The following is a 22,071-nucleotide window of genomic DNA, read 5'->3' as shown; positions in this document are numbered from 1 at the left end:
GTTCCTTCTCTCTTTCTAGAAGCAATCAGTTACAAGGCAAAAATACAGACAGAGGCCTTCAATCAAACTGAGGACAGAGAAATATGTGTGCACCAGAAAGGTCAAGGCTTCTTGCATGCATGGCTTTGAGATGTAAGGTACACTTTAAAACATTTTGGGTTGATTGGATGACCCAAATGCCTAGTTGCAGGCATTGGGTCAATAGATGGGTTGTTTTTTGTAAATACAGCAAGGTTGGTTTGTTGGTGCTGGGTTATTAAGGTTGGGCAATGGATATTTGACCCAGCCAGTGATTTAATTCTCCCGCCACCAGCGCGTGAAGTCCACCAGAATACTTGCAAGTATTCTAGTTCTAGTGCGACTGAGTGACTGACGAGTGGGAAAACAGCGAACGTTATTTCGACAGACTAAGGAAGGGTGTTTTGGCTGACTGAACCATGAAAACAGTAAGTAACAAACGTTATGAATTATGAATTTGATGGTCATTCAGGTTAAATAGGTTGTCCTATCATAATTAGGTAGCTAGCTAATGTTAGCTTGAGCGTTAGCTGGCTAGCTAACGACCATTAGCTAGCTATTTTCTGTGCTAATATCTCTGGCTGTGATGACTTTAGCTAGCTAGCTTAGTCTGACACTTCTTCTGGACTGTCTCGGAGACTGTTTCACTTGTTAACTAAATTAGCTGGCTAGCTAAGTTACCATAGCTAGATTTGACTTATTCTCCATCTAGGTTTATTTAACCAAGCTATTTGGCAGGCTTATCTCATGCTTACATGGTGATTTATTGAGTTAGCTAGCGTTACTGTCCTGGTTTTCAATGGTTTCTGACAGTGGCAGCTTTAGTCGGATTTGTGTAGTTGGAGGATGGATGCAAATTCTGTTCGCTAGCTACAGTAATGTTAGCGTTTACCTTAAATTTGATGTAACCAAGTTAGTTTAGATAACTTGGCTACTGTTTCTAACATTTCTTTATTTCTATACTTAAATGCAGAGGTCAAGGCCAATGAATGGACAGCTTTGTAAAGATATGCTGAATGAGTGGAACCTGTCCTCTTTTATTCCAAAGTTTGAGGGTAAGTAAAACAGAGAAATTCCTTTTTAAGAGTGGGAACAGAGCGTTGGGGGGGTGGGGGGGGGGAGCAAATGTGCCTTAATGTGATTAGTATGACTGTTGTAAGGAAGAGCAAACTTTCCAGGACATAGACATATATGGAAAGAAAGCTTAAATTCTTGTTAATCTAACTGCACTGTCCAATTTACAGTAGCTATTACAGTGGACAAATAGCATGCTATTGTTTGAGGAGAGTGCACAACAACAAAAAACGTATCACGGCAACTGGTTTGATAGATTCACCTCTGAAGGTAAATAATGTACTTACATTCAGTAATCTTGCTTTGATTTGTCATCCTAGGGGTCCCAGAGATTAAATGCAGGATAGTTTTGTTTGATAAAATCCATTTTTATATTCAAATGTAGGAACTGGGTTCTACAGTTTGAACCCCTGCTGTCTCTGGCTCCACACCCACCCCGCCTGGCCATCTAGATGTGTGTAAGTTAATGTATAAGCTAATGATTAATCATGTGTGACATTCCTGAGAGTGTGTAAACTTACATGTTGTATTACCATATACTTTTTGTATGTTCTCTATAGTTATGTATTTGAAAATTTATCAATTGACCAATTCGGCATATTTGTGCAGACTTGATACAAAATAGTCCAGTATTGCAATGCTTCACTGGATCAATCTGAAACTTTGCACACACACTGCTGCCATCTAGTGGACAATATCTAAATTACACACACACATCACAGGCTGAGAGCAGCTCATGGGCACTTAGGGGTAAAGTGCCTTGCTCAAGGGCACAACAGCAGTAGGTAGTATACAGAGATATTGTAGCTGGCTCTGTGTAGCTCAGTTGGTAGAGCATGGCGCTTGCAACGCCAGGGTTGTGGGTTCGATTCCCACTGGAAGCCAGTATGAAAATAAATGTAGGTTGCTTTGGATAGGATCATCTGCTAAAATGTCAATGTAAAACGTAAACCTTTGGCTGACGGATCACTCCCTGCAGATTTCCCCGCAGGCAGCTCGGGGGTTTGAATATTGGCCTGCCTTTCTAACCTGGAAGCACCTGCCACCCCTATTAATTTTGCTTTGTTCAACCATTTGACCAGGCTTATCAACCTTTGCCTCAAAGTATTTAATTTAGAAATGTGGGTGAAACTATCCCTTAAAATTCCCTTACCATGTCTACCGATCTGCGTGCCAGTTATGGTTTTCATATGCACATTTTCGTGGAACAGTTCATTGTCATGTGGTTAATCAAAATTCTATCCAAATCTAAATGAAAATGATACAAACCTAAAAAGTTACTTATATTGCCATTGCCAACTATGTAAAAATTGCCTACATAAAGCCAACAAATAAAAATATTGCACACATTCTGGGCCCTCAGTTTCCTGCGCGAGTGAGCTCGGGATAGACACAGTAGGCTAGTTGCGCAAGGGAAAAGAGCTCATCAGGTAGGCCTATTTTATGACGTTTCCACTGGATCAAAGCATGACATTTTTCCCCTTTATGCTGAGTGGTTATCGAAAGGGAGCGAGCTGGAAAGATTTTTCAAATACATTAAGGAACCATTGTAATTCTCAAAGGATGTAAAAACAGACTTTGTTTGCTTGCTGTTTGAGGTGAAGAAAACATTACTCTGAGAAGCTCCACAGCTCATTGGTGGTGGTGCATTAAGCCAATCAGAAATACTATCAGATCCCCATATGGGCACATTTTATATGCCTACATTAGCGAACACGCCAGGTAGCCTATAGGCCTACTTCTATGCGTAATCAGATGCGCGTCCTTACTCAACATTGACAGGTGCGCTCCAAACAAAAGACAATGACTAAATTGACAAACTCGTAAATGGAATGAAATAAACCAAAACTTGTTTCTCACAAGTGTAGCACAGGCTGTGCGCTCTGCAGACAATGTGTCCACTCCGACAATGAGAATGGTAAAAGACTGAAATAATTATTAATTTGAATGCATGAACAGAAATTACCGTAACCAAACAAACATTGTAGATTAGAAATTACAGGAATTAACGGTGAATGTACTACTGGTGACATACACCACCAGTCAAAAGTTTGGACACACACTCAAGGGTTTTTCTTAATTTGTACTATTCTTTACATTGTAGAATAGTGAAGACATCAAAACTATGAAATAACACATATGGAGTCATGTATTAACCAAAAAAGTGTTAAACAAATCAAAATATATTCTTCAAATAGCCACCCATTGCCTTAATGACAATTTTGCACACTCTTGGCATTCTCTCAACCAGCTTCATGAGATAGTCACCTGGAATGCATTTCAATGAACAGGTGTGCCTTCTTAAAAGTTAATTTGTGGAATTTCTTTCCTTCTTAATGCATTTGAGCCAATCAGTTGTGTTGTGACAAGGTAGGGGGGTATACAGAATATAGCCCTATTTGGTCAAAGACTAAGTCCATATTATGGCAAGAACAGCTCAAATAAGCAAAGAGAAACGACAGTCCATCATTACTTTAAGACATGAAGGTCAGTCAATATGGAAAATTTTGCAGTCGCAAAAACCATCAAGCACTATGATGAACCTGGTCTCTCGAGGACCGCCACAGGAATAGAAGACCCAGAGTTACCTCTGCTGCAGAGGACAAGTTCATTAGAGTTACCAGCCTCAGAAATTGCAGCCCAATTAAATGCTTCACAGAGTTCAAGTCACAGACACATCTCAACATCAACTGTTCAGAGGGTACTGTGTGAATCAAGGGCTATTTTACCAAGAAGGAGAGTGATGGAGTGCTGCATCAGATGACCTGGCCTCCACAATCCCCCGACCTCAACCCAATTGAGATGGTTTGAGATGACGGACGGCAGAGTGAAGGAAAAGCAGCCAACAAGTCCTCAGCATGTGGGAACTCCTTCAAGACTGTTGGAAATGCATTCCAGGTGAAGCGAGAGAATGCCAAGTGTGTAATGCTGTCATCAAATATATTCTTATTTTTTAAACACTTTTTTGTTTACTACATGATTCCATGTGTGTTATTTCATAGTTTTGATGTCTCCACTATTATTTTACAATGTAGAAAATAGTAAAAATAAAGAAAAACCCTGGAATGATTAGGTGTGTCCCAACTTTTGACTGGTACTATATGTAATGGGGAATTGATAGACACTAACAATCAAACGCAAACAATTACACAATGACTTTATGAAACAATGAATGTGCACAAATTGGCAGGAGAGAGCGCATTCTGGAGAGAGACGTGCATCTTAGCCACACTCCAATTCTTCTTGGACTGTGCCATCCCCATGGTTTTTGCAATGGATTCATCTTGGCCTCCACAATGGATTAGTTCAGTGAGATGGGTGCGAATCAGACAGGTGGTGTGCCATAAAAAAAAAAATGTATATTTGCTACTGCTCAACAACAACAAATTCTCGGTCTATCGACCAAACAATCGACCAGTCGACTAATTGGGGTCAGCCCTAGTGCCAACAACATCAAAGAGCCATTCCAGACTCTGAAGTCAGGAGGACTTCAAGAGTTAGGTGTTAGCCAGACTAGTGATTAACTGCAATGGGAAAGTAATTGTTTGTCTGGCTACAACATAACACAATTTGAAGTCATATTGGGCAGATTCTCACAAGCATTAGAAACAGCATTGGGTGTGGATACGGCGGGAACATGTGGATCTGAGCTAGTGTGATGTCATTAATGTTTGTGGATATGTATGTAAATGTGAAGTTGTCTATTGTTTTTTTTCAATGTATGGTTTTGTTTGTCAAAAAAATAAAAATAAAGATTGCTTTACTACATTTTAAACCTGGACTGCTCGGGAAAACTCACTGAATCGCTCACTGGTCTTACATTTACATTTTAGTCATTTAGCAGACGCTCTTATCCAGAGCGACTTACAGGAGCAATTAGGGTTAAGTGCCTTGTCCAAGGGCACATTGACAGATTTTTCACCTAGTCGGCTCAGGGATTAGAACCAGCGACCTTTCAGTTACTGGCACTACGCTCTTAACTACTACACTACCTGTCGCCTTCTAGGACAAATAACTTTGCTTCGCCAGCCCAGAGAGAAGCAGGCCCAAGATCTCTTCGAAGTGAAGGTATAGTTTGAAATGACTGCTGGTAGTGCCTCAGATGCTAATTTATTTTTAGCCTGAAACAATGAAGATATTCACTAAACATTCTTCTCTCCAGATACACAAGGTGAAATCGCTTTAAGACTTTCCGCCATTGGTCCTCCCAACACCAGTCTACAAGATAGGCAGGAAGACATTCCGACCCAGCTTCAATGAGACCAGAAAGTCCTTCATTGACTTGCAGCCTGTAAGTTTAAATAGTGGATAGGCATAGGGAGATTGATGGGGAAATTAGATGATGGCATTTTGTAAACCTTGAATGAAAGAAACAGCATTACAAAATCTGTTATACATAACTGCACACTCCAAGACATTGGGTAGGTTTCCATCCAATTTGCGACAGATTTTCATGCGAATATTCTAAAATCTGCATAAAACAAAACGTACCTTTTGTGGCTAAAAGGCTGTATACCTAAAAGGCTGTATACCGAATAAAAGAAAAAGAGGTAAATGGATTTTGTAACAAACTCTTGAGTTATACAGCAAATGTGTCCACATGCGCTCTAGCCAACAGCTCACACATACAGTGGGGGTAGGCTATCGACATTATGAGATTATTATGGATGAGAGGGATATATAATATAATAAGCCATTTAGCAGACGCTTTTATTCAAAGCGACTTACAGTCATGCGTGCATACATTTTTACGTATGGGTGGTCCGGGGGATCGAACCCACTACCCTGGCATTACAAGCGCCATGCTCTACCAATTGAGCTACAGAGGACCACAATATATTATTTGTATTTGTGAAACGGCAACCAAGCATCGATCATCATGTCACCAGAATAAGAGCCCAATATTTATTGGAAAGGAACATCAAGCTCATCACCTTACGCATTCACCAACCTGTAAAGTTCATAATTTATTTAATCTGTAGCCTAATAAACTGCAAGCTTTCCCGAGTCGTAGTGGGAGGACCACACAACATATCATTGCGTGACTCCAACGACACTGAAAGATCCCACCTTGTCGAACAAACAAATTGTCTGTAGGCATTTAGAAAATTGTACCGCATTTCATGTTTCCATCAGCCCAGTCATGACTTTTTTCATGTGATGGCATTGTCAGTGTTCCTCCATGCTTTGCACAAGTCCTCATATTCTAAAATCAAATGATATCTCTAACAGGTTGGGACCAACATGGTTGAGTACCTGCACCAGGTGGAGGTGATCAGACCCACCTATTTGTGTTGGCTCTTGGGGACTGCTCACAGGTGTTTACAGTCATTAGTGGACCGGCATTGGCGCAAGGTACACTGCTTGGAGCCACACCCGTCGCTATGGGCGGGCCATAGGGGGCCGGGCCCGCCCCCAAAAATGCTTGTGCCCCCCCCACTTGAGGGATGTATTATTAACCCTCCTGTTATGCTAAAAAAAAATTACATCCACTATGTTACGGGTCAAATTGACCCGCACAGTTTAAACACACTCAAGACAGTCAAAGAATTAAGTAAAAACAGAAACAACTTTATTTTGTCTTATCAGACATTTCAGAAAGAAGAAATACAATACTTTTTATTTTTTTTAAACAATATTTAAGAACTATTTGTTAAACATATTTCCTTTCTCACAAACAAGATTTTTCAGTTTCCCCAAGTAGGTTTTTTCCCCCCCTATTGGTCCATATTATCCCTTCAGTCTTTCTCTCTACATGTTGAACACAATGTGTGTGTGTGCTTTCTGCAGATGTATTTATTGCATTCTACACAAGTGGTGCTTGTTTTACTGTCTTGTCGAGGGGGGCAGAGCTGGCATCTTTTCCGTTTCTTGCCACTGCCTGTATCCACTGGATCAATTTCTGGTTGATTGGAGGCATGTGTTGATGGTCCAGCTTGAATTTTCTGGACGGCAGATGCAGCTGCTGTCGACCGAGGAGGCCGGACTCTCCTCTGGATCTTGGGAGTGATGAGAGCTTTGCCGAGCTCCTCTAGGAAAAGCCGGCGTCGGTACAATTTGCCACCATTCCATTGCTGGTTGATTTCAGTCCACAGGACATAGGCATTGTAAGCAGACACATCCACAATGTTGTAGAAAATCACCAAAGGCCAGCGGGCAGTCATGCGCTGACAACTATATGTTGCTGTGACTTTATCCAAATTGTCAACTCCTCCTTTGGTGGAATTGTAGTCCAGTATTATTTGTGGCTTGATGTCCTCTCTTGCACTCAGCGATGCATCTTTGTGCATTGTGCTCATTACAAGAACATTCTTGTTCTTCTTTGGGCAGTATGAAACAACAGTTGCATTTTCAGAGAAAGCAAATTTAGAGGAATGCACAGTTCTGCCCTGCATTTTCAGAAGCTCACTGGGAAGTTCAGGTTTGTTTTTTCTGATTGTTCCAACCATGGTCAGCTTTCTCTTCTGTAGTTCAACACCAAGGCGGTAGGATGTGAAGAAGTTGTCACACGTGATGTTATGACCTTGCAGCCCTTCACTCATATCCAGCACCACCCGCATCCCCTGGTTTTTCTCAGGCACTCCGCCGGGTGGCTTCCCAGTGTAAACTTGCATATTCCATGCATAGCTTGATGTGGCATCACATGCTGCCCATATTTTGATGCCATATTTTGCAGGCTTGTTTGGCATATACTGTCTGAAGGGACAACGTCCTCTGAATGGAACAAGGCGTTCATCAACTGTAACATGAGGACTGGGATTGTACAGTAACGGTAGAATTTCCACCCATTTATCCCATACATCTCTGATTGCAGCTAGTTTGTCTCTTTCACGTCGACCCGGTCTGGTATCACGGTTATCAAAGCGAATCACCCGAGAAATTATGTGGAATTCTTGTAGAGACATTGTTGCCCGAAATATTGGCCTTCCATTCTCTTCATTCCACAGGCTGGCCGTTGCTTCTCCGTTTGACCGGTAGACTCCAGCTAATATGAGCAATCCAATGTATGCATGCAAGTCAATCCGATCCAGTGGCTTCCAGTTCTCTTGAAACACACGGCTCCCCTCCAAGTTGGTCATGTCCAGAACAATCTTCTCTATTGCTTGGGGTAAAAAGAGCTCAAAAGCTGATTGTATGTCATGGACTCGAGTGACAGCAAATCGTGTAGGTCCTGGAACCATTTTTATTACATTGGAAGCTGAGAGTCTACCTTGACCTCGTTGTGGTGACGGTGACCATTCAATATGACCATCTTTAGACTTCCATGTCTTCTCTTCTCTTGATGATGCTTGTTGCATGCTCTGTCTCTCATCTGATGTAGGGGATGGTACGGCAGACTCCTCCTCTGAATCCTCTTCAATGAAGACAAAATCTGGATCATCAACAGCATTGTCCTCTATCTCTGAAATATCCTCTGTCTCTGAAACCTCTTCTTCTTTTTCACTGTCACAGTCCAGAATTTGTGATAAGACTTCATTGATTGAAAATCTTTTGGAGCTCATTTTTGAGTGTCTGTGTCAGGGACCTGCTGCTCTCACACTGAGGAGAAGCTTGGGAAAGCCCTTTTTAACCCAAACACAATTCTAAAAGTGCAACCAGGACCAGTCAAAACAAAATAAATCAAAGACACTTTTTTGTTTTGCACCTGTGCAAATATATATACACATGAAAGCCTCCGGGTCAAAATGACCCACAACATCATGTTTGTATACAAAATGTACACAGACATTCCACAACACATCAGTGTGTCCACATTTTGCAGTTAGGTTCATGACCCTAAATGAGGAAAAGTCATGTAATTTCATGGCGAAAAAGAGTGGTTAACTAGTATTTTAGACAACGCAAAAGTGGAAACGGGTCAAATTGACCCACAACATAACAGGAGGGTTAAATATACGTACTGTAGGCTAATAATAATTGTGCCTTGCCCTCCCATGCATTTCATATGCCCCCCTTAAGAATGAGGTCTGGTGACGGGTCTGCTTGGAGCACTGGATGTGTGCTTCAAGTCCTGTTATATGTTTGATATCAAATTTCCCATTGTGCCCCAGCATGGGAATTCCTACAGACCACGGTGTATCAGCTGCCACGAACAGAATCCTCTGTAAGACTGTTGCGAGCATGTCTTTTTTCCACTGAACAATAGTGGATAAGTATCTACTCTTGTATGTAGTGTGAGAAGTGACAGGAGGAAGCCCAGCCCTCCGGCTGATCTGTTCCTGTGAATTAATAGATCAGTGGATGGATGAGCCATTAGTGTCTCATTCCAATGCTAATGTACTCTTAGGGTACTATTTATAGCTCTGTTAAATGTACTTTTAGTTTGTTTTTTAATGCATTTGTGCCTGCTTTTTGCCTACAGTATGGTATGTGGCTCGTTTGCCTTTAGTTCAACTACTGAAGTGCGTTCTGGTACGCTTTCATTCTATCACAACAATTTATTTTAAATACAAATGTTACATTTTGGGGATTGTGAAAGTGCTTTATGAATGAAATACAGTTATTAAGTTGTGAGTCATTAGTCCATGTCCTTAGTAGAGTGACCTTCAAATGTAATATTTTACACTAAGAATTTTTTAACTCGACCCAAATGTTGACCATTATTGTATGGAAAAACGGCATGGTGTGTGTGTGTGTGTGTGGGCTTTCACCTAAGATAGCCGAAGTGTGTCAGTGAATGTGAATATCTATTGATTAGCTCTGGCACTGTCTGATAGATAGATCTTTGTTAATACCACTTAAGACAGACAGTGTCACACACACACAAATGCATTGCTTTTCTCAGATTGCAATCTGAGTGTGCACATCAAGTTCAACTGAGGCTTTAGGCTGATGTTTGGGCTGTTTGGTTAATGAAATAATATACATAAATTCTAATAATCAATTATATCTTATGCAATAATACATATTTAGATAATAGGACTTTGTTTCAATGTGCTAATTAAAAAATGTATATATTCTTGTACATTCTCTGACGTGATGTATGTTCTGAAATGCAGGCAATAGAAATTAGTTATTTGAAATTCAACATTGTATCTTGATTGTGTTTGTAGAAAGAAAAAATATACAAGAAAAATTTGAAATTAGGATGACACTGAAAATAACCCAAGGATTACATAAATAAATACCCAGCTGCTGGGTCAATCCCCCAACCCAATGTGCTGGGTTTGTCACAACCCAACACACAGGGTTGTTTTAACCCAGCAATATAGTCTAATTCACTCAGCAGTTGTGTAAAATGCTCAACCCAAGGCACTGGGTTAGAAGCACAACCCAAACCTGCTGGATTGAATGAACCCAATGCTGTGTTTGTCCAATATTGACCCAGTGATTGGTTGGCAAAATTACCCAAATTTGGTTATTTTTAACCCAGCATTTTTTAGTGTGAGTAACAATCATTAATTTTGGAAAAATAATATGAATTGCCATATTCGACATAACTCAATTTATACATTTTAAGATGCCAAAATATTGTTTTCAGTATCCTAATTTTGTTTTCTGATTGTTTCACTGCATGCATTCAACAAGCTTTGGACAAACGACTTCCACAAGGCCGCCATCTACAAAGTTCACTCAAAAAGGCAGTTCTGAACTGGGTTTTATTTAGTTTGTTTTAATTATAAAAATTGTGTTAATTAACTTTTAATCTTCCATTGGTTAATATATTGCTCAGTTATCAGTTGGCTCATGTAAATAGTTCTGTAGTTGTCCCTTTAAACATCCTAAGGTCAACATCCCCATAGTTTCACATTTCTCTCATGTAAATGTTGTAGCTACATAAAAAGATTAAACAATTTATTTGGTAAATGTCTTTGCTATTTTCTTCATTATCATGCTGATGATTTCAAGTTGTATTGGCTTGATTTATCTGTGAAAGACATTGAAAACATGTTTAGTATATTTACTACATTTATTATAATTCCTTTTTTTCTCTGAAGTAAGTCAATTTAAAGTTGTCATTTGGTTTATATAAATACATTTCAATGTTGTTTACCACACAGTAACTAAAAACCTGATCTAATTTGCATATTCATACTGAGTTTGCGGCAAACAGAATGTTCGCCACAAGTTGCCCAGAATTGTTTGCCAGAAGTTCACAAGTTGCCGCAAATTTACCGCAACAGTTTGCCACAACTAATTTGCATGTGAAAATATGAGCTTACTGCAAATTTGAGTCAAATTGGCCAAAGGTTTGCCACAACTATTTGCCAGAAGCCTGTTTCTTCATTATGGGAAAAGTCAAGGGGTGTGAATACTTTCTGAAGGCAGTGGTGGCGGGTGGCACTTTAAATTGGAGAATGGGCTCATAGTAATGGCTGGAACAATATGAATGTAATGGTATCAAGTACATGGTTTCCATATGTTTGATACCCTTTCATTCAATCCATTCCAATAATGATTATGAGCCGTCCTCCCCTCACCAGCCTCCACTGGTATATGGTGACTTGGCTTGTCTCTGCTCACAATACAGATACTACAGCAGTGGGGGTCAGTGCCGTTTCAGATGAGGGAGGACAATTTGTTTTCCATGAGCATGGCCTTATTTCTATTGCAGCATATTGGATGAATGTCATTCATATTCCATTCACCCAGTTAAATGTAACAGCGATAGGTTTAGGCTACTATTTGATACTCAAATTTTACCTATACCCTTCATGAGGTTGCTACAACCTAGCCTATGAATTAAAGTTTACAACGTAGGTGCACACAGGTCGAGAAACACGAGCAATGGACATTAGACCGGTGGAAATCTGTCCTTTGGTCTGATGAGTCCAAATGTGAGATTTTTGGTTCCAACCGCTGTGTCTTTGTGAGACACAGAGTAGGTGAACAGATGACCTCACAGGCATCTACGGCACTCACCACACAGGTATTCCTCATGAAGCTGGTTGAGAGAATGCCAAGAGTGTGCAAAGCTGTCATCAAGGCAAAGGGTGGCTACTAAATATATTTTGATTTGTTTAACACTTTTTTGGTTACTACATGATTCCATATGTGTTATTTCATTGTGTTGATGTCTTCACTATTACAGTAGGGAAAAACAGTATTTAGTCAGCCACCAATTGTGCAAGTTCTCCCACTTAAAAAGATGAGAGAGGCCTGTAATTTTCATCATAGGTACACGTCAACTATGACAGACAAATTGAGAAAAAAATATCCAGAAAATCACATTGTAGGATTTTTAATGAATGTATTTGCAAATTATGGTGGAAAATAGTAAAAATAAAGAAAAACCCTGGAATGAGTAGCTGTGTCCAAACTGGTACTGTATATGTGGGGTTTTATTTATTTTATTGAGATGAGGGTAAAGGAGAGGGAAAAGGAGACATGACATGTAGGACAGGTTGCCAGAGAAGGGCAGTGGAGCGGTTTCGAAATGATGCCTACTCTAATAGACTAGGCCATACATGTGTGCCAGGATCTACGGCACTAACCACACAGGCAACCAAATCTTGTGTTATGAGATTACAGACATTTATTTAGATTAAATAGAAAACAATTGCTTATAGAGTAAGTGTGTGTTGTTGCATACTGCGAAGCAGGCGGTTTTCCCCGATATGATGAGCTGAATGTGTCCAGACACAGCATTCTCACTCACACCTGACTCCATCCACATCTGACCCAGCTCGTTACATGGCTAGGAGCAAAAAGACTACCCAACATACATAATCTGATCTTCACCAACTCAATAATATGTGTTTTACATTCAGGAAATAAGTGATATGTTAGTACTCAAGTCAGTTTATTTTAAGTGCATTTCACATGGGTCATGAGTATAGACTTGACATAATTAAAAGGGAATAAAATAATGTTGTAAAATTGGGAAGGAGGAATATGGAGTTGATGGCTAGTATTAACAGTTCTACTCTTAGAGCAGCAGAAGACCAAGTTGACTCAAACTGCTCTTCGAGAAGCAAAAGTTGACAGAGCTCTGTTCTAACAGCACTTCTAGAACAGCAACATCAGGATAGTACTGTACAGTTCTGCTCTTAGAGCATCAAAATCTAGATCTAGTTGAGCAGCAGTGCTGCTTTTTTACTTGAGTTTCACCTTGTTCAGCAACATAAGATAAATCTAATCAAATCTAATTGTATTTGTCACATGTGCCGAATACAACAGGTGTAGACCTTACAGGGAAATGCTTACTTACAAGCCCTTAACCAACAATGCAGTTTTAAGAAAGAATACCAAAAAAAACACACACACAAAAATATTATATTAAATAATACTAAATAAAAGTAACAAATAATTAAAGAGCAGCAGTAAAAATAACAATAGCGAGGCTATATACAGGGGGTACCGGTACCGAGTCAATGTGCGGGTGCTCCAGTTAGTCAAGGTAATTGAGGTAATATGTACATGTAGGTAGAGTTATTAAAGTGACTATGCATAGATAATAAACAGAGAGTATCAAATAGTCTTGGTAGCCATTTGATTAGATTTTCAGGAGTCTTATGGCTTGGGGTAGAAGCTGTTTAGAAGCCTCTTGGACCTAGACTTGGCGCTCAGGTACCGCTTGCCGTGCGGTAGCAGAGAGAACAGTCTATGACTAGGGTGGCTGGAGTCATTGACAATTTTTAGGGCCCTCCTCTGACACCGCCTGGTATAGAGGTCCTGGATGGCAGGAAGCTTGGCCCCAGTGATGTACTGGGCTGTACGCACTACCCTCTGTAGTGCCTTGCGGTCGGAGGCCAAGCAGTTCCCTTACCAGGCAGTGATGCAACCAGTCAGGATGCTCTCGATGGTGCAGCTGTAGAACCTTTTGAGGATCTGAGGACCCATGCCAAATCTTTTCAGTCTCCTTTGGGGAATAGGTTTTGTCATGCCCTCTTCACGACTGTCTTGGTGTGCTTGGACCATGTTACTTTGTTGGTGATGTGGACACCAAGGAACTTGAAGCTCTCAACCTGCTCCACTACAGCCCCGTCGATGAGAATGGGGGTGAGCTCGGTCCTCTTCTTTTTCCTGTAGTCCACAATCATCTCCTTTGTCTTGATCATGTTGAGTGAGAGGTTGTTGTCCTAGCACCACACGGCCAGGTATCTGACGACCTCCCTATAGGCTGTCTTGTCGCTGTCGGTGATCAGGCCTACCACTGTTGGTTCATCGGCAAACTTAATGATGGTTTTGGAGTCGTGCCTGGCCATGCAGTCATGAGTGAACAGGGAGCACAGGAGGGGACTGAGCACACACCAGTTGCAGAGGGAGGTGTTTATTCCCAGGGTCCTTAGCTTAGTGATGAGTTTTGAGGGCAATATGGTGTTGAACGCTGAGCTATAGTCAATGAATAGCATTCTCACATAGGTGTTCCTTTTGTCCAGGTGTGAATGGGCAGTGTGGAATAGAGATTGCATCATCTGTGGATCTGTTGGGGCGGTATGCAAATTGGAGTGAGTCTAGGGTTTCTGGGATAATGGTGTTGATGTGAGCCATGACCAGCCTTTCAAAGCACTTCAAGGCTACAGACGTGAGTGTTAAGGGTCGGTAGTCATTTAGGCAGGTTACCTTAGTGTTCTTGGGCACAGGGACTATGGTGGTCTGCTTGAAACATGTTGGTATTACAGACTCAGACAGAGAGAGGTTGAAAATATCAGTGAAGACACTTGCCAGTTGGTCAGCGCATGCTCGTAGTGCACGTCCCGGTAATCCGTTTGGCCCTGCGGCCTTGTGAATGTTGACCTGTTTAAAGGTCTTACTCACATTGGCTACGGAGAGCGTGATCACACAGACATCAGTTTTTTTTTTTTAGGGGGTCGATCAGCTTTAATATTGCAGATAAATTGTGACTTCCATCAATGTAATTGTTTGCATCAATTCCAATCCCCCATATGCTTTTTATTTATCTCGCAAATATATATATATATATATATATATATATATATATATATATATATATATATATATATATATATATATATACATACATATATATATATATATATATATATATATTTATACATATATATATATACATACATATATATATATACATATATATATTTATACATATATATATTTATACATATATATATATATATTTATACATATATATATATATATATATATAAATATATATATATATATATATATATATATATATATATATATATATATACAGTTGAAGTCGGAAGTTTACATACACCTTAGCCAAATACATTTCAACTCTGTATTTCACAATTCCTGACATTTAATCCTAGTAAAAATTCCCTGTCTTAGGTCAGTTAGGATCACCACTTTATTTTAAGAATGTGAAATGTATGAATAATAGTAGAGAGAATTATTTCTTTCAGCTTTTATTTCTTTCATCACATTCCCAGTGGGTCAGAAGTTTACATACACTCAATTAGTATTTGGTAGCATTGCCTTTAAATTGTTAACTTGGGTCAAACGTTTCGGGTAACCTTCCACATGCTTCCCACAATAAGTTGGGTGAATTTTGGCCCATTCCTCCTGACAGAGCTGGTGTAACTGAGTAATTTTACATTTAAATGTTTTAATTTGAGTCATTTAGCAGACGCTCTTATCCAGAGTGACTTACAGTTTGTGAGTGCATACATATTTTTTTCATTTTTTTTTCAGGTTTGTAGGCCTGCTTGCTTGCACACGCTTTTTCAGTTCTGCCCACACATTTTCTATAGGATTGAGGTCAGGGATTTGTGATGGCCACTCCAATACCTTGACTTTGTTGTCCTTAAGCCATTTTGCCACAACTTTGGAAGTATGCTTGGGGTCATTGTCCATTTGGAAGGTCCCATTTGCGCCCAGGGTTTATCTTCCTGACTGATGTCTTTATAATCATTTTCCTTCCTCATGATGCCATCTATTTTGTGAAGTGCACCAGCCCCTCCTGCAGCAAAGCACCCCCACAGCATGATGCTGCCACCCCCGTGCTTCACGGTTGGGAATGTGTTCTTTGGCTTGCAAGCACCCACATTTTTCCTCCAAACATAATGATGGTCATTATGGCCAAACAGTTCTATTTTTGTTTCATCAGACCAGAGGACATTCCAAAAAGTACGATCTTTGTCCCCATGTGCAGTTGCAAACCGTAGTCTGGCTTTTGTATGGCGGTTTTGGAGCAGTGGCTTCTTCCTTGCTGAGCGGCCTTTCAGGTTATGTCGATATAGGACTTGTTTTACTGTGGATATAGATACTTTTGTACCTGTTTCCTCCAGCATCTTCACAAGGTCCTTTGCTGTTGTTCTGGGATTGATTTGCACTTTTCGCACCAAAGTACATTCATCTCTAGGAGACAGAACACGTCTCCTTCCTGAGTGGTATGACGGCTGCGTGGTCCCATGGTGTTTATAATTGTGTACCATTGTTTGTACAGATGAACATGGTACCTTCAGGCGTTTTTGGAAATTGCTCCCAAGGATGAACAAGACTTGTGGAGGTCTACACATTTCTGAGGTCTTGGCTGACTTATTTTGATTTTTTATCATGATGTCAAGCAAAGAGGCACTGAGTTTGAAGGTAGGTCTTGAAATACATCCACAGGTACACCTCCAATTGACTCAAATGATGTCAATTAGCCTATCAGAAGCTTCTAAAGCCATGACATCGTTTTCTGGTATTTTCCAATCTGTTTAAAGGCACAGTCAACTAAGTGTATGTAAACTTGTGACCCACTGGTATTGTGATACAGTGAATTATAAGTGAAATAATCTGTCTGTAAACAATTGTTGGAAAAATTACTTGTGTCATGCACAAATTAGATGTCCTAACCGACTTGCCAAAACTATAGTTTGTTAACAAGAAATTTGTGTAGTAGTTGAAATACGAGTTTTAATGATTCCAACCCAAGTGTATGTAATCTTCCGACTTCAACTGTATAAATATACACACTACCGTTCAAAAGTTTGGGGTCACTTAGAAATGTCCTTGTTTTCGAAAGAAAAGCAATTTTTGTATCCATTAAAATAACATCAAATTGATCAGAAATACAGTGTAGACATTGTTAATGTTGTAAATGGCTATTGTTGTTGGAAATGGCTGATTTTTTATGGAATATCTACATAGGCGTACAGAGGCCCATTATCAGCAACCATCAGTCCTGTGTTCCAATGGCACGTTGTGTTTGCTAATCCAAGTTTATCATTTTAAAAGGCTAATTGATCATTAGAAAACCATTTTGCAAGTATGTTAGCACAGCTGAAAACTGTTGTGCTGATTAAAGAAGCAATAAAACTGGCCTTCTTGAGACTAGTTCAGTATCTGGAGCATCAGCAATTGTGGGTTTGATTACAGGCTCAAAATCGCCAGAAACAAATAACTTTCTTCTGAAACTCTTCAGTCTATTCTTGGTCTGAGAAATGAAGGCTATTCCATGCGAGAAATTGCTAAGAAACTGAAGATCTCGTATAATGCTGTGTACTACTCCCTTCACAGAACAGCGCAAACTGTCTCTTACCAGAATAGAAAGAGGAGTGGGAGGCCCCGGTGCACAACTGAGCAAGAGGACAAATCCATCTAACTCCACTTCTCCCACTGACGGCCACTGGGCTTCCTCTCACTACTACATGGTAGTGAGAGGAAACGCCAACCGGATGCTTCACATTTATACATCCGGTGAAAGATCTGACTCATTGTTCTATCTGTGACGCAAATGTAAATAGCTGACATTTTGTTCCAGCACCTTATTGGCAAATTAATGACCAGTATATTTATGTAAATTGCTATTACAGTGTTGTAAATGAGAATCCAATACCCTGTTGTAAGTTGAGTAAAATACATTATATGGTAAGACTGTAGTTGACAACAAGTGTCATAACATGGTCATAACCATGTCATTTGTAAAGTGGTTATCCCACTGGCTATAGGGTGAACGCACCAATTTGTGAGTCGCTCTGGCTAAGAGCGTCTGCTAAATGACGTTAATGTGCCCTTGAGCAAGGCACTTAACCCTAATTGCTCCTGTAAGTCGCTCTGGTTAAGAGCGTCTGCTAAATGACTAAAATGTAAAATGTAAAATGTAATAATATGGTCATAACACAACACCTGTTGTGACATACACTACCGTTCAAAAGTTATAGAACGCCTACTCATTCAAGGGTTTTTCTTTATTTATACTATTTTCTACATTGTAGAATAATAGTGAAGACATCAAAACTATGAAATAACATATGGAATCATGTAGTAACCTAAAAAGTGTTAAATAAATCAAAATATATTTTATATTTGAGATTCTTCAAATAGCCACCCTTTGCCTTGATGACAGCTTTGCTGGTGGAAAATAAGTATTTGGTCAATAACTAAAGTTTCTCAATACTTTGTTATATACCCTTTGTTGGCAATGACACAGGTCAAACGTTTTCTGTAAGTCTTCACAAGGTTTTCACACACTGTTGCTGGTATTTTGGCCCATTCCTCCATGCAGATCTCCTCTAGAGCAGTGATGTTTTGGGGCTGTCGCTGGGCAACACGGACTTTCAACTCCCTCCAAAGATTTTCTATGGGGTTGAGATCTGGAGACTGGCTAGGCCACTCCAGGACCTTGAAATGCTTCTTACGAAGCCACTCCTTCGTTGCCCAGGTGGTGTGTTTGGGATCATTGTCATGCTGAAAGACCTAGCCACGTTTCATCTTCAATGCCCTTGCTGATGGAAGGAGGTTTTCACTCAAAATGTCACGATACATGGCCCCATTCATTCTTTCCATTACACGGATCAGTCATCCTGGTCCCTTTGCAGAAAAACAGCGCCAAAGCATGATGTTTCCACCCCCATGCTTCACAGTAGGTATGGTGTTCTTTGGATGCAACTCAGCTTTCTTTGTCCTCCAAACACGACGAGTTGAGTTTTTACCAAAAAGTTATATTTTGGTTTCATCTGACCATATGACATTCTCCCAATCCTCTTCTGGATCATCCAAATGCACTCTAGCAAACTTCAGACGGGCCTGGACATGTACTGGCTTAAGCAGGGGGACACGTCTGGCACTGCAGGATTTGAGTCCCTGGCGGCGTAGTGTGTTACTGATGGTAGGCTTTGTTACTTTGGTCCCAGCTCTCTGCAGGTCATTCACTAGGTCCCCCCGTGTGGTTCTGGGATTTTTGTTCACCGTTCTTGTGATCATTTTGACCCCACGGGGTGAGATCTTGCGTGGAGCCCCAGATCGAGGGAGATTATCAGTGGTCTTGTATGTCTTCCATTTCCTAATAATTGCTCCCACAGTTGATTTCTTCAAACCAAGCTGCTTACCTATTGCAGATTCAGTCTTCCCAGCCTGGTGCAGGTCTACAATTTTCTTCCTGGTGTCCTTTGACAGCTCTTTGGTCTTGGCCATAGTGGAGTTTGGAGTGTGACTGTTTGAGGTTGTGGACAGGTGTCTTTTATACTGATAACAAGTTCAAACAGGTGCCATTAATACAGGTCACGAGTGGAGGACAGAGGAGCCTCTTAAAGAAGAAGTTACAGGTCTGTGAGAGCCAGAAATCTTGCTTGTTTGTAGGTGACCAAATACTTATTTTCCACCATAATTTGCAAATAAATTCAATAATATTCCTACAATGTGATTTTCTAGATTTTTTTTCCTCAATTTGTCTGTCATAGTTGACTGGTACCTATGATGAAAATTACAGGCCTCTCTCATCTTTTTAAGTGGGAGAACTTGCACAATTGGTGGCTGACTAAATACTTTTTTTCCCCATTGTATATGCTTTTCACCACTGGGTATGGTAAGTGTGGAAAGCGACCTGTTGAAGTCGATAAATGACAAATTGGGCATACTAGAATTGGTCAGTAAGGACGTAAAAGAGTTGAAAGCGAGTCTTCAAATGAGTGACGAAAAAGCTTTGGTAATGGAGAAAGAAACCAAAAAATTAAAAGTGACAGTCTCTAAGATGGAAACGGACATTAGGGAACTAAAAAAGGAGAACAACCTTCTGAGAGAAGCCTTACTAGACATCCAAACTAGATCGATGAGAGAAAATCTAGTTCTTACGGGTATTCAGGAAAAGGAGGGAGAAATAACAGAGAATATTATGAAGGACTTCCTGCATACAGCGCTACAAATCCCACTCGAGGCTGTCGATAAAATCCAACTCGAACGTGTACACTGTTTCGGAAAAAGAGGACAGAAATATGAGCGCCCAATCGTTGCCAAATTTGCTTTTTTTTAAAGATAACGCAATGGTTAAAAGCCTAGGGAAAAGACTTGCTGGCACGAAAATAGGCATGAATGATCAGTTCCCGAGGGAGATTGCAGAAAGGCGCAAAGTTCTGTATCCAATCTTCAAGGAAAACAGTTAAAAGGGAAACGTGTTGCACACGTGGTGGATAAACTATATACTGTATTGACAAACAAATGTTCAGAGACACAAAGATTACTTCATGGCTATTCTAAAAGTTGTAATAGAGGAGTTGAATAATGGAACACCCAATACTAGCAATGATAGGGATTGTAATATTAAATAACATTTATAGTAAGTATAGTAATTTATAAAAGGATAAAACGATATAACAAGAAAAGATAACAAGCAGAATAATACATCTTTAAATACAAATAATTAGAACATGGCTTTTTTGGCAGGAGGTTGTTGTTTTGGCGGATGGTTGTTGTGGTTGGTCCTGTGTTCTCTCTGGCGTCCTTTCTCCCTTGCGGCAGATGTGGATGCGGGTGCGTTTGCACGCTCAGCCCATTTCTTCTGCAGTCAACCATGTGGTGTGCATTTTTGTGTTTGAAAAGGTGCGGCGTTAAGTGAGTGAGAGGGGAAATGGTTGCATATCCCAGAGCCAACGGGGGTCTATGAGCAGGGGTAGTGAGAGAGAGCTTTCAATTTTGTGTAGATGAGGGATATACATTTTTAAATATAGTATACATCTAATCTATTTTTTTATTGTCCTATCATGATGGAAAGAACCCTAACCCTCTAACCTGGACACCCACCTGAGCGACCCATACACCAAAGAGAAGTTCCCATCTCTTTTATGGACCTGCTGTGAGTATGCAGCCTAAACAGAGAAATAAATGCGGTCAGAGACCTACTTGAGCAGCACCGCCCCCTCAAGATTCTGAGCCTGCCTGGCAGGGTTGGTCCTACAAAGCCAGAGCCCCCTGATGGGAGAGCATAATATACAAGGAAATTCTCAAAGCTGCTAATGAGAACCTTGACGACCTTTTACCTAGCCGGTGGGGATTCCGGTGGGGTACGCCCACCCAGGTAGTGGCAGTGCTGGCAACACTGGCTGCAGTAACCCATGGGGAGGGGGTCACACTCGGACAATCAGAGAGGGGGTTTATCATTGTTGCCCAGGTGGCACAAAATAATCAAAGGTCTGACCGCACGGAGATGCTTGGGAAAATGGTTACAACAGGGGATCAGAGTGTTTGTGTCTCAGGTGAAGAGGGTGGATCTGATCTCCATCACCTAGGACTTGACATAGATTAAGTAGATTAATCAAATATCACATTGTTGTCAATTTCTGCTCAATCTGCATGCTTTCTCAATCAGCTTTAACTGTATGTGCACTCGTAAATCAGATTCTTTCTTGAGTTGGGCTCTGAGAGTATCTGATTTTATGGTGGATTGTGGAGGAGGGGGGTTGAGTGTGTTGGAGTATGTGAGTATGTGCGTGTGTGTTTGTCCGGCATCTGTTGTGGGGGGGTGGGGATGTTGGGGGAGAGGGGGGGGGGGGGGGGGGGGGGGGGAATGGGATGGACCACGGGAATTATTTGCTAGGATAATAATTGCTTGCCAATAAATTAAATGTAATACAATGGCAATCCGGGTTATATGTTAAAATCCTACGCATGAACTGCCAACATTATTACGCATATTAATTGATAATGATGGAAAATAGGATATGCATATTTTTTTTTAAATAGTTATATATATATATATAGAGGTGACAGCATTGGAAATGCTTTTGGCGGTTAATCTGCTTCTGTTTTGTGGGTGGCACTGTGTGCTGTTTTCGATGGATGGGTCCTGGCCTCTCGGGGCCTTAGGGATCCGGAGGGACGTGGGTGGGATGC

Source organism: Coregonus lavaretus (assembly GCF_964263955.1).
Source record: "Coregonus lavaretus genome assembly, chromosome: 31".
Lineage (NCBI taxonomy): Eukaryota > Metazoa > Chordata > Actinopteri > Salmoniformes > Salmonidae > Coregonus > Coregonus lavaretus.
This window is presented reverse-complemented; position numbering follows the sequence as displayed.